Below are 14,755 nucleotides of genomic sequence, written 5' to 3'. Positions count from 1 at the left end.
GCACAGCAATAGAAAACCCCAACACACACAGGAACCCAACCTCATCAACCACACCACATACACGCACACATCACCACGCACATCACCACAAACACCACCCCACACCTCATCCACACCGCCCCATGGCACCACAAAGACACCCCAGGTTCTCGGACCAAGAACTCAGGGTCATGGTGGAGGAAATTATAAGGGTTGAGCCCCAGCTCTTCGGCACACAGGTGCAGCACACCACTATAGCAAGGAAGGCTGAGCTATGGCAAAGGATCGTAGACAGGGTCAACGCTGTGGGACAGCATCCCAGAAATCGGGAAGATATCAGAAAGCGATGGAACGACCTACGGGGGAAGGTGCGCTCGATGGTGTCGCGACACAACATCGCTGTGCAGAAGACTGGCGGCGGACCCCCACCCACTCCACCCCAATTCACAGCATGGGAGCAAGAGGTAGTAAACATCATGCATCCTGATGGCCTCGCTGGAGTACACGGAGGAATGGACTCTGATAAGTCGAATCTCAACTACTTCACCCCCCCCAACCACCAGCATGCCAACCCCCCCCCTCACCCCCAATCTCAACCCCCCAGCACACAACCTCCCTGCCAATGTCTCACCAGCACAACCCACCCTAAACCACACCAACCCCTGAATGCCAACACAAACCATAGACAGCCACCACCAAAGCATGACCATTGCACATACCCATACCCCCCCCCCCCAACCACCCTCACAACACCTCCCACAAGGGAATGCCAGCACTGGGGGACAAGGGCACTCAAAATGCATGCCATGGCACACACAAAAGCAATAACCATACTCCTTTACCCCTGCAGGGCCCGAACGCCAACACACCGCCACGGAGGGTCCAGATTTGTCCATCCCACCCCCAGAACAGGCCCCCAGCGAGGACAGCAGCTCTGTCGACCTAGAACCTGATGACCAGCCCGGACCATCGGTAACCTCTGGACAGTCGGTTCCCCACACACAGACACAGGCCACAGCAGACCCAACCCCCTCTGGGAACACCAGCACAGCTCCCACCCAGCGGGCCCATGCCTCTGTCTCTAGGACGCGTCAATCAGCGGTGTGTCCGCCACTACAGGGCACCCAGGCTGACCCAACACCCCAACAACAACAGGGACCTGGGGGCAGTGGTAGTGGGCACACCGTCCAGGGGACAGAGGCCCGGGGAAACAGGGCAACTGGGAGGGCTGCTGTGCGACAGGGGGGGGAGGACAGGCCCAGGGAACCCACTCTCCAAGAGGCCCTCACCACCATCATGGGAGCATACCATCACTCCCAGGAGACGATGGCGATGGTACTGGCCAGGTTCACCGAGATCCAGGCACAGCAGGAGGAACGCTACATGGGGTTCAGCAATGAACTCAGGACCATCGCTACCGCTATGGGGACCATAGTCCAGGCCCTCAACCGGATAGAAAACACATTGCGGGACCATGTGGCACCACAAAGGGCCCCTGTCACTAGCCAGGAACAGCCTACCACCTCCGCCGGCGCTAGTGGTCAGGAGGCCCCCACAGAACGACAGGCCACCAGAACCCCACCTCCTGCTGAAGATCAAACACCCCGCAAGAGGAACCTGAGATCACAAAGGAAGACAGAGTAGGATGCCAAGACCCCCGCCAGCATAAGACACCCCCTGATGTCATCCCACTGTCCCACAGTGTCACCCTGTCCAACCTTGAACTGCCCCTGCTCCATCCTTCCACAGGCATATGGAATAAGCACCTGTGAAAATGAGAACTGGGCTCTGCCATGGACATCACTCCACCCTCACCCATCACCGTTTAATATCATGTACCAATATTTAGCACTAAAAATAAATCACTCATTGCACTGAAATCATTCAGGAGTCAGCCTGTATTATTTACAAATGTATAACACATTACTGAGCAAAAATGTTCTGTTATTCTTGTGATGACAACATACCGATGTCAATAAGCCTTAGTCCATCGGCTAACCAAGCAGAAGTCACGCAGTGGGTCATACAGCACTGAAAAGGGAAGGGAAAATCAAACATCAGTTTAAAAGAACTGGGGGGGAAATACACAAAGTAAAGATGCAGGGGGCTTTCAGTAAATGTTAAATGGCGTGGGTGAATCTTACCTGTGTGCTACTGAAAATACTGTTGGATAACTCTGTCCCTGTTGTCTGGGTCGTCCTTTTCGTCTTCCTCCTCTTCACTCTCCACAGGCTCCACAGCTGCTTCAACACCACCATCTGGACCATTCTCCTCCAGGAAAGGCACCTGACGTCGCAATGCCAGATTGTGAAGCATACAGCAGGCCACGATCATCTGGCACACCTTCTTTGGTGAGTACATCAGGGATCCCCCTGTCATATGCAGGCACCTAAACCTGGCCTTCAGGAGGCCAAAGGTTCTTTCTATGATCCTCCTAGTTCGCCCATGGGCCTCATTGTACCGTTCCTCTGCCCTGGTCCGGGGATTCCTCACTGGGGTCAATAGCCAAGGCAGGTTGGGGTAACCAGAGTCACCTATTAGCCACACACGTTGTCTCTGTAGCTGTTCCATCACATAAGGGATGCTGCTATTACGCATCACATACGCGTCATGCACTGACCCAGGGAACATGGCATTCACATGGGAGATGTACTGGTCAGCCAAACAGACCACCTGGACGTTCATAGAATGGTAACTTTTCCTGTTTCTGTACACCTGCTCATCGTCTTTTGGGGGTACTAAGGCCACATGGGTCCCATCAATGGCACCAATGATGTTGGGGATATGTCCAAGGGCATAGAAATCACCCTTCACAGTGGGCAAATCAACCTCCTCAGGGAATACAATGTAACGCCGCATGTGTTTCGTCAGGGCAGACAACACTCTAGACAAAACTTTAGAAAATATAGGCTGAGACATTCCAGATGACATGGCCACTGTTGTCTGGAATGAGCCACTTGCCAAAAAATGGAGGACTGACAGAACCTGCACTAGAGGGGGAATTCCTGTGGGTTGGCGGATGGGGGACATCAGGGTTGGCTCCAGCTGAGCACACAGTTCATGTATAGTGGCACGGTCAAGTCGGTATCGTAGTATGATGTGGCGTTCTTCCATTGTCGACAGGTCCACCAGCGGTCGGTACACGCGAGGATTCATCCTTCTCCTCGCAAGTCCCAGCGGACGGTGCCTAGGAAGGTCAACATGGAGCACAGAGTCAAGCTAATCACTGGTACGTTCACCACAGCTTGCATAGCACACGGTTATCTATGTATTGAAAGGCGTGCATGTGTGGCAATGCATGGCCTAGGCCTGTGTGACGCAGTACAAATTATGCCATGTGGGCCCTTGAAATGGCGGCTGCCTGACCTGTGAAGTGGGACAATGGGATGTGAGGTCAATGCGCTGGCGGGGCACACCGTGGCGGTAGGCGGTCGAAGACCGCTATACGAAGCCGCATTGGTTAACATTGAAGCCTATGGGTTTCAGGAGCCAATGATGAGGTGCGCCGGCGGTCGCGGTACGCACCGCCGCGGGCATGACCGCCATTTTCTATCTGCTTAATCACTCGAGACCTGATCATCCACAGGAGAGGACCTATACTGCAAGTGCTGCTGTGACCTCGGTCTGGAAGTGACAATGGCTGCTGCGACTGGGGAAAGGGCCCCTGCCTTCAGTTCCGAAGAGTTGGAGAAGCTCGTGGATGGGGTCCTCCCCTAGTATGCGTTACTCTACGGTCCTCCGGACCAACAGGTAAGTACACCGGGTGCACATGGAATGGGCGATGCCTGTGTGGAGTGGGGTGGATGTAAGTTGGTGGGGTGGGGGGCAAATGAGGAGTGCAACGCACGACAGATGAGAGCATGTGCCATATGGCAAGGTTGGGGAGGGGGGGCCAATCACATCTAACATGCAGTACATTGATGAATGTTTCCTTCCCACCCTGTACATGTCAAATAGGTCAGCGCCCATCAGAAAGTGGACATTTGGCGTGCCATCGCCAAGGAAGTCCGTTCCCTGGGGGTCCACGTCAGACGGGGCACCCACTGCCGCAAGAGGTGGGAGGACATCCGCCGCGGGACCAGGAAGACCGCCGAGTCACTGCTGGGGATGGCCTCCCAACCTAGGAGGGGTGCCAGTCGTACCCTGACCCCCCTGATGTCCCGGATCCTGGCGGTGGCCTACCCTGATTTGGATGGGCGCTTGAGGACATCACAGCAGACACAAGGGGGCGAGTATCAGCACATTCTGCTATCTTTCTGCGCAGTGGAGGCGTCTGGGTGGGGGAGGAGGGTTGTGGGTGACATTAGGCCAGGGCGCTTTCTGTAGTGTAGTCCTCTCCTTTAGGCATGGCCCTGTGCTCCCGGCCCCCACCTCTGTAGGGTGACAAGTACAGCTATCGATGGTCCAGTATCACAAATGTGCGCGTTTGTCGTCTCTAGACCTGTTGTCCTAGTCAAAAGTACTGAGTAGTGTACCCCGAATGCGCGGCTTAGTGCATGAGGCTCCTGTGTCTGTCCTCTCCGCCAACGGTGTTGACATTGCATGCACTCAACCTGGTCTTCGTTTTTCTCCCCCCACCCTTCTTCTTCATCTTCTTGTGCGTGTGTGCATTAGCATCATCAGGCGGAGGAGATTTGGCATCGGAGCACGAGGGAGCTGCAAGTCACAAGGCCCCGGTGGGCCCAGGAACAGACACCGAGGGCACCAGTGATCCGGAGGGCGAGGGGAGCACCACAACGGGGACCGGTGGTGAGACCAGCGACACCGACACGTCCTCGGATGGGAGCTCCCTAGCGGTGGCGGCAACATCCGGGCCCCCCGCCTCTACAGGTACAGCCGCCACCCAGCGCACCAGCCCCGCCTTCCCAGCAGCCCCTCAGCCTATGCTCCGTGCCCGCTCGCCCAGGAAGGCGGGCGTCTCCTTCGCCCCAGGCACCTCAGCCCCTGCCCCTGTCACCCCTGCTGCCCTCAGTGCGGAGGTCATTGACCTCCTGAGGACGCTCATTGTTGGGCAGACTACCCTTTTGAATGCCATCCAGGGGGTAGAAAGGGAGGTTCATCGGAGCAATGCCTACCTGGAGGGCATTCATTCGGGTCAGGCTGCCCATCAACGATCGTTCAATGCTCTGGCCTCAGCACTGACGGCAGCCATTGTCCCTGTTTCCAGCCTCCCTCTTCTGACTGCCTCCACCCTGTCTCTGTCTCCTGTTCCTCAGCCTATCCCATCCACACCATCAGACCAGCCTGCACACACCTCAACACCCAAGGGCAGCTCATCCAGACACAAGCACCACAGAACCCACAAGCATTCACCCAAGCAACACCCAGATGCAGACATTCCAACAGTCACTACCACCTCTGTGTCCCCCTCCTCCTCGTCTCCCTCCTCCCTCCCTGTGACGTCTACACTCACACCTGCATGCACACCACCATCAGCCAGTGCTTCCATCACCAGCACACCCTCCAGTCCAGTCCGCACATGTGCAGTCACCACCCCCACTGCCATTTACACGTCCCCTGTGTCCTCTCCCACTGTGTCTGTCACCCCCTCTTCCAAACCACACAAACGCAGGCAGCCACCCACCCAACAGCCATCCACCTCACCACAGCCTACAGCACCAGCACCTGCACCCAAAGACAGCACACCTGACTCTCCTACAACCACATCCTCTTCCTCCACTCCCATCACCACTTCTCCTACCCTTTACCTTGGTCCTAAAAAACTTTTCCTCGCTAATCTTAACCTCTTTCCCTCCGATGAACCACCCCCTCCATCTGCAAAGAGTCCCAAGAGCACCTCAGCCACCACCAGCCCAGCTTCGAGTGTCACTGTGGTGCATGGGTTCTGGAGTCCACCCTTTGCCAGCAGTGACACTTCGATCAGCAGCAAGGACACATCCAGCCCCCCCCCCAGGCAAGAGGACCAGGAAAGTAAAGGGCCGCGGTGAGAGGACTGACACGGCTGCTCCCAAGGAGCAAAGTTTGCCCACTTCACCAGCCACAACATCTAGGGGAGGCAAGGGCCCGAGAGCCCCATCTAAGGAGCGAAAGGGCAGCAGGGCGGAGAAGTCAGCCAGCAGGAGCGCGGAGCAGGTGGGCCCCACAAGCCCCATCCCGGGTGTTAGGGAGGACACCAAAGGGCCCAGGACTCCGTCACCGAAGGGTCCAGCAACATCACGGTCGGAGGGCGACTGAGCAGGGAGTCCAGGCCAGGTCATGGCTCCCTTGACTTACTGGATGAGCACCGCTGAAGAGGGCCCCGCCGTGCAGAAGAGCACCGCTGAACAGGGCCCCGCCGTGCAGAAGAGCACTGCTGAAGAGGGCCCCGCCGTGCAGAAGAGCAACGCTGAACAGGGCCCCGCCGTGCAGAAGAGCACCGCTGAAGAGGGCCCCGCCGTGAAGATAGGCACCGCTGAACAGGGCCCCGCCGTGAAGATAGGCACCGCTGAAGAGGGCCCCGCCGTGTAGATAGGCACCGCTGAAGAGGGCCCCGCCGTGAAGATAGGCACCGCTGAACAGGGCCCCGCCGTGAAGATAGGCACAGCTGAACAGGGCCCCGCCGTGCAGAAGAGCACCGCTGAACAGGGCCCCGCCGTGAAGATAGGCACCGCTGAACAGGGCCCCGCCGTGCAGAAGAGCACCGCTGAACAGGGCCCCGCCGTGCAGAAGAGCACCGCTGAACAGGGCCCCGCCGTGCAGAAGAGCACCGCTGAACAGGGCCCCGCCGTGCAGAAGAGCACCGCTGAACAGGGCCCCGCCGTGAAGATAGGCACCGCTGAACAGGGCCCGCCGTGCAGAAGAGCACCGCTGAACAGGGCCCCGCCGTGAAGATAGGCACCGCTGAACAGGGCCCGCCGTCTCATGCACCGCTCCGCTGGGCCCCGCCGTCTCAAGCACCGCTCCGCCGGGCCCTTCCTGTCAAGCACCGCTCCGCTGGGCCCTTCCTGTCAAGCACCGCTCCGCTGGGCACCGCCGTCTCAAGCACCGCTCCGCTGGGCCCCGCCATCTCAAGCACCGCTCCGCTGGGCCCTTCCTGTCAAGCACCGCTCCGCTGGGCCCTTCCTGTCAAGCACCGCTCCGCCGGGCCCTTCCTGTCAAGCACTGCTCCGCTGGGCCCCGCCGTCTCAAGCACTGCTCCGCTGGGCCCTTCCTGTCAAGCACCGCTCCGCTGGGCACCGCCGTCTCTGAACTGCTCCGCCGGGCCCTTCCTGTCAAGCACCGCTCCGCTGGGCCCCGCCGTTTCAAGCACCGCTCCGCTGGGCCCTTCCTGTCAAGCACCGCTCCGCTGGGCACCGCCGTCTCTGAACTGCTCCGCTGGGCCCTTCCTGTCAAGCACTGTTAACGGTTCACTGTGTCCACCATGCCTCCTCCTTGACCTGTGGAGACTGTAATCCACCTGATGGACTGTGGCTTTGCACTCCCCAGGATGGCACAGTGGGCAAGCCACCCACTGTAGAGACTTGAGAGACTGTGGCTTTGCACTCCCCAGGATGGCACAGTGGGCAACCCACCCACTGTAGAGACTTGAGAGACTGTGGCTTTGCACTCCCCAGGATGGCACAGTGGGCAACCCACCCACTGTAGAGACTTGAGAGACTGTGGCTTTGCACTCCCCAGGATGGCACAGTGGGCAAGCCACCCACTGTAGAGACTTGAGAGACTGTGGCTTTGCACTCCCCAGGATGGCACAGTGGGCAAGCCACCCACTGTAGAGACTTGAGAGACTGTGGCTTTGCACTCCCCAGGATGGCACAGTGGGAAAACCACCCACTGTAGAGACTTGAGAGACTGTGGCTTTGCACTCCCCAGGATGGCACAGTGGGCAAGCCACCCACTGTAGAGACTTGAGAGACTGTGGCTTTGCACTCCCCAGGATGGCACAGTAGGCATGGTGGCCCCTTCGTGGATCTGGCGTCGTGGACTCATGTGGCTGTGGTGCCCCCCCATCCCTTCCCCCTGAGGTGCCTGTAGTTTTGTCATCAGATGCCCCTGCAGTGTTCTCTCCAAAGGACTCAGGTCTCCTGTGTGGGCTTTGCCCTTGTGTTGTTACACTTTGGCCCACGGACACTTCGATTTTCTTTTGATGTGCAGGACTCATTGCCTCGGTTATCCATTGCACTGTATATATAATTATTTTGGTATTGTTTTTTGGCTAGTTGACCAATACTTTTCAAAGCCTATATTGTACATAAATATTTTTGGTAATTTTAATTATGTCTTTGCATTTTTCCGGGGGGTTTGGGTGGTGTCACTGTGACTTGTTGCTCTGCATTGGTGTGTACATAGTTTGGGGGGGTGGGGGTCGCATATGTGTGTGCGCGTAACCTTTCCTCCTTCCCCCTCCCGTGTGTCGTAGGTGCAGTACTCACCGTTGTTGTCTGCGCCGGCGTTCGTACTCGTGGTAGATGAGCAGGTAGACGAGAGCAGGTAGGATGTTTAATTCGGGTTCCATGCTGTCCTCCTTCCTCGTGGAGTGCGTAGAGGTGAGCGTTTTCCCGTTCGTGGTCTGTTTCCGCCGTGTTTTTATCGGCGGTGCTCCCGCCCCGGAAAAGGTGGCGGATTGGTGAGTTATGATAGTGTGGTCGGTACATTGTCTGCCGCCTGGCTGTTGGCGGTGACCGCCGCGCTGTTTGTCTGTACCGCCATGGCGGTCGGAGTGTTAAGTTGGCGGGCTGTGTTGGCGGTTCCCGCCAGGGTCAGAATTCCATTTTTTGGACCGCCAGCCTGTTGGCGGGTTGGCCGCCGCTTTATCACCGACCGCCAGGGTTAGAATCACCCCCTAAATGCAGGTATCGTTGTAGACAGAAACTAGTTTGGCATAAAGATTATGTATGTATTTATTGAACATGATATGGATACATTTTTTTCAATGTTGAGTTATAGTATGTTATGCATTCATTGGTTCTTTATGTTGTTTACAAGAATGGAGATATGTTGTATCTTAGCAACCTATGCGCTGGCCTGGCTGATTCCAGAATGTTGGCTAGAGGATAGGCTGGCAGTTGAGGGAAGGGGACGAAGTGGCACAGAGAGGACGCTCAAGGGGTTGTTTGTTCTGGACTTAATATATAAGTTGATATTAATTTACGTTTCCTGGACTTAAAAGTAACAAAAGTAAAGCATTAAGAACATAGACACTTTGTGAATGTGCCCTGCATGGACCAAGTTGCTCTTCTGGGAGGGTCTGCCCTGCTCCGCGTCCTCCACTCTAGAACTAGTCCTAATTAATTTACTGTGTCTGCACATCTGAGTTAATTGTAAACCTGTCCCTTCGTCTCGGATTAGCTAACACAAAAGTTATAAAACCAAACAATTGCCCTTTCCGACTTACACGAGGAATGTGGCTAGTCATGAGATTTAAGCCTCCGCCGTTTACTCCTCCCTCTTCCACTGCATGCACATCGAAATAACACCTACAAGCATGCCACCTTCTGAGGCCCTGTGCCTTTACCTGATTGAATCATCTGCTCAAGCGAATGCCCAAAACAGAGGGTGACCAGATTTTGAGGAGCAAAAATCGGGACAGTTCAGACATAAAAGAAGGACTACAGACTTTACACTCACTTTAAATATCTGGCATGTCCCGTTTTTTGTGCGTAGCTTTGTGAATGTGTGCCTATACACGTGTGTGTGTGTGCGTGTGTGTATATGTATATATATATATATATATATATATATATATATATATATATATATATACACACACACACACATACATTTACAAGACTACACATATAAAATTAGCTATGGCTTGACCTCCCACCCTACACCCCCCAACCCGACCCCACCCACCTCTCTCTGCTCCCCACTCTGTCTCTCGGCTGGGAGCCCACAGGGAACTGTGTTGCCTGACAGTAACAGATAAATTACTTTAATTATTGCATACGTTGTAGGCGTCGGTTAAAGGAGAGAATACCTTTAACTTATGCTTCCCTAGATAATTTGACCTTTGTCCTAAAAACCGGGACATTTATGTAACGATTTGACCATTGTCCCAAAAACCAGGACATTTGTTTAAAATTAAGAGAAGCGTCGGGACACCAGGACAGTCCTCTAAAAACCGGAACTGTCCGGGGAAATCTGGGACGCCTGGTCACCCTACCAAAACAAGCAGGACTGCTAATTACTCCACAGCTCAGGTGCTCTGAAAACGTACACGCCTTGCGCACACCGTACCGGAAATTACATCCAACACTCGCTCCCTACCCGCCCTTAAGCATGACAAATACAGTAGGAACAGGTCGTTTTACGGCCCCGCTGGAGGCTAAGGAAAGTCCTCCTCCGCTCGACCCTCCAATAGGGGCCAGTTTAGTTTGTTTATACGTTGCCATCCACGCGGCCCGGCACACCTTCCCTCACTCATGAAGCACGGGGCCATTTCCCTTTGTTCATACGTTGCCAACCATGCAGCCCCAGCACACTTCCCCTCACTCATGATGGACTGTTTAAGTTTAGAGGCATTTTTACAAACTACACGCCCCACCCTCTAAGCGCATCTTGCAGTATCCTTGGCATCGCACTCAATGCTGTGTTGTCATACATGTTCTATGCCCGTGATGCAGCAAAATGTGTGTCGGTCCCTAAACCAAGAAAAGAAAATGGGTCTCGTGCTGTGCATCGGCTAGCAGAAGATAGCCCTAATTAGGGTCCAACTGACCCCTCCCAGTCCCACGCCAGTAACATGGAACCAGCCGCACTAATAACAACTATGGCCTTGTCCTGGGAACACGTATATATAGTGCTGCTACTTGCTCTTATAGCGAGCCCACATACTGATGGAGAACAATCTGCAACATTTTATGGCTTTCCAAAACAGAAAAAAACTGCTTCCATGACGTCAGACATCAAAGACTTGTAACCTACCTCTGATAGCTTCCCCCCCCCCCCCCCCCCCCCCCAACTGCACAGGGAAGAGCAAACGTTTGTCCGGCGCAGTAGCCACTAAGGGGCGGGCCATATTCAGGCTGACTACACACCCGGCCACTATGGGTGTGGAGCACGCACCCCGAGACAACGGAGACCACCCCCAATCCCCATTGATAACACCACAACCGGGGCCAAGCTAGAGAGGGAGCACAGGCACACTAAAGCTGTTGGTAAAAGGCCAGAAACTGGCTGACAAAGGGTCAAATGCAGAGTAAAGCACGAAAAACAGCAGGTTTCAAGGTGGCCAATAGGACGTGAGAGCCAGGGGCAATTAAAGTGACCATAGGGGTCGTGACGGAATCAGCCCAACACATGAGCTGACCGATCCACTCATGAATTTCAACAGAAGTTGCAGGAAAGGCGGACGTCACAGGCGCTCAGGCTATCAATGACAAACACTCTCTGGTCACAAAAAACTAACCTCACCCCAGCTGAATGTGCAGTACAGTTGTGTAACAAAACCTGAGGGGGTGGGGAGTTGGGGGCCGCAAAGTACCTGGAGCCCCCCCTGCCCCCCCGCACAGTGTACTTAGCTGAGGGGGCCTGCTTGAGCCCCCAATAACACCACCGGACCTGCTGGGCCCCTCTGTTACTCTCACTGGCCCACTATAGTAAGAAGTTTGCCATGGGGGCCGAGGGGAGTTTGTGAAAGTGGCATATTTATGTGTCCTGTATAAGTGTTACATTTCTACAAGTAGAAAAATAAACAGTGACAGAGTACTGTTGCTGTTATAAGTCTAAGGCACAATATTGTAAAAGTGTTGGCTAAAGGTTCTTGCAATTTAACTAGTGATCACTTTTAAAGACACTTTATTTTAGGATTTGCAAGACATGCTTAGAGTTATCAGTTTTAAAGATAAAGTAATTGATGAGGCAATCATATTTTGTTTTTAACAGAAAAAAACAAAGGCTAAAGATACCTAATAGTTAGGAAATAGAATTAGAAAAAAACCTTAGAAATTCAATCAAAACGACAAAGGTTACAGAAACGTTATAGTTAGCTTCAGATTTTACACACACAAAAGTATAGAAATTCAGCAGGTATAGTTATACTTATCTCAAGAAGCTAGAACTAGTGCCCTAAGGTAATTATAACTCAAACTCCTCCCAAGCACTGTTTTCTCATCAGTAATTTAATTGTAAATGTTTCAGTGATGTTATCAATGATGTCATGACTGATGGAAGATGTGGGGTAATTAGCAGTGGATGGCGAGGGCGCAAATTATAGTCAGAAAGTGAGGAAGATATGAGAGGGCACAGGTCTAGCATAGGACAAAGGCCTCCATCCAATGTTGGGCACTAGAATTTAGGGGAGATAACACCCACGCACTATTTCTGATGCCGGTACCCTCTCTATGGCTCCCATGGCCAAGAGAGTTTCCACTTTCTGGCAGAGTAAGGATATGTGGTCCTCTGTCATCCTGTTGCAAGTAGGTGGCATGGGTGAAGGGGTGGTCACAAAGAGGAGGGAGTAGCCCATTTGGACTTTGTGGAGAACCCAGCAGTTGAATGTTATCAACCTCCACTGGTGCAGGTGATGGCGTATCCTGACTCCCACTGGATACCTATGAAGGTCAGAGGGCAAACTAAAAGGGCTTAAAGGCTGCAGCTGCTGGGGGAGTAAGACAGATATTTATTGGAGGACTGATCCGGCCGCTGGCTACCTGACCAATGCAGTCTGTGGGTACTGTATCCTTGGCCACACAAGGACTAGGAATCCTGCAGGTCGTGGTGGCTGAACAGGTAGAGATGTAGTTGGAAACCCCATCCGTGGCCACAAAAAAAGCAAGAGGTAGACTGGTTGGTGAGGGCTATGGTAAAGCCCAAGAACCTGCCATAGCCCTGAAGTCCTTGAAGCGTTCTTGTCTCTGAAGAGACGGGAGCCATCAAAGGGGATACCCTGAGTAAGGCCTGGACATCCCCCAATAAGCCAGTGGTGCTCAACCAGGTGTGGTGCCGAAGGGCCACTGACGAATAAATCAACCTGCCCAACGAGTTGGTAGTGTCCAGCTCACATCGAATGGAAAACTTAGCTGCATCTCTCCAGTCAGTAATGGTTTGAGAGAATATGGATCGGGTCTCCTCTGAGACCATATTGAGCACCTTCATACTGAGTCCCAGGTTGCATGGGAGTATCGGCACTGGCCACAGTGCCAGACAGACAGAAGAGAACATCCTCTTCCCACAGGTATCCAGCCTCTTGGATTCTCTATCCAGTGGTGTGGTAGGGAATGTGACAAGATTTAGGCCCTCATTACGACTTTGGCGGTCTTACAAATAGACCGCCGAAGCCGCGGAAGCCACTATACCGCCAGTGCTGGCGGTATTTGTGGCTCCCTATTTTGACATTTCCGCTGGCCCAGCGGAAATGCCACATCAGCATTGCAGCTGGCTCATAATAGAGCCGGCGGCAATGTTGATGTGCAGCGGGTGCAGCAGCACCTGTTGCGCATTTCATTGCCCGAAATTTGGGCAGTGAAATGCGCGATGGGGCTGTGCCTGGGGGCCCCTGCACTGCCCATGCCAAGTGCATAGGCAGAGAAGGGGCCCCCGGGGCACCCCAAGTCCCCCTCACCGCCAGCCTTTCCAGGCTGGTAGTTGGGGACTCATAATCCCCAGGGCAGCGCTGCCCTGGAGATTATGTCCGCCTGGCAGAAGCCTGGCGGTCAAGTGGAGGGGCCGGCGGCATGGCCGTGGCTAATGCGCCACAGTCATAATACACTGGCGGTGCACCGCCAGCCTGTTGGCAGTGTTACCGCCAGTGAACCGCCGGCCGCCAGGGTCGTACTGAGGCCCTTATTCTGGAAGTGGATGCTTGGATCACCAAGTTCTCCAGGATAGGGTGCTGGGTGAAGAAACTAGGGTCCCCTGGGACAGGGAAATGATGGAGAGCAATTTTCCTATGCACAGGAGACTCTGCTCAGGACTTGAATAACAAGGCCTCAAAATAGGAGGTCTGCAAGGGCTTGGTTAAAAGGGAGAAGCCGTTCTTACTGGGAGAATCCCAGATGAAGCATCTCCATCAAGACGTTTGTCTTGACAGTCATGGAGGGGTGGCTGAAGGCCCAGGACATCAGCCACCCTCCTCACCACCATTGTAAGCCTCTGGTGGGGCAGAGACCAAGCCAGTGTCTGGGGAAGTGTTCAGGATGTAGACATCCTCCAGATTCTCAAAATTCAGTGTCATCTAATGGCTGGCATTTATAAGGGTCCAGTGTCCCCTCCCATTCATCCCCAATTCCAGTACCATAGGAATAGGGCAATTGCTCCAATCCAGGAGATCCGTCCCCTGTCGGCGCAGGAATCGGCATCAAACAACATCCCTCCGGCTTTGTGTTGAAGTCTGGGATGACCATGTGGATGGCGGCGTCAGGGGTGTCAGCACTGGAGCGGGCACTGGGGAAGCTCGAGATGGTATGACCAGAACTGCTCTGGATCCATCTACGGAGCCAAGGGTTCTAACTAGTGCCAAAGGTGAACCCGCCAGCGGAGGACCTGTTGGGGCCTGTTAGACCTGAAATCTTTTGGCATGTTTCCCCCTGTCTTTTTGCCTTCTGACCACCTCTTTTTCAATCTATCAATAAATTTATAAAGCGCGCTATGTACCCGTTAGGGTTTCAAGGCGCTGAGGGGCGAGGGGGGGGGGCAGCTGCTATCGGTCGAAGAGCCATGTCTTGAGGAGTCTCCTGAAGGTGAGGAGGTCCTGGGTCTGGCGCAGGGAGGTCGGGAGTGAGTTCCAGGTCTTGGCGGCGAGGTAGGAGAAGGATCTGCCGCCGGAGGTCTTGCGTTGGATTCGGGGAACGATGGCGAGGGAGAGGTTGGCAGAGCGGAGTTGGCGGGAGGGGATGTA

The sequence above is a fragment of the Pleurodeles waltl genome, chromosome 12, assembly GCF_031143425.1.
Source record: "Pleurodeles waltl isolate 20211129_DDA chromosome 12, aPleWal1.hap1.20221129, whole genome shotgun sequence".
NCBI classification, from domain to species: Eukaryota; Metazoa; Chordata; class Amphibia; order Caudata; family Salamandridae; genus Pleurodeles; species Pleurodeles waltl.
Note: the sequence above shows the minus strand (reverse complement) of the source record.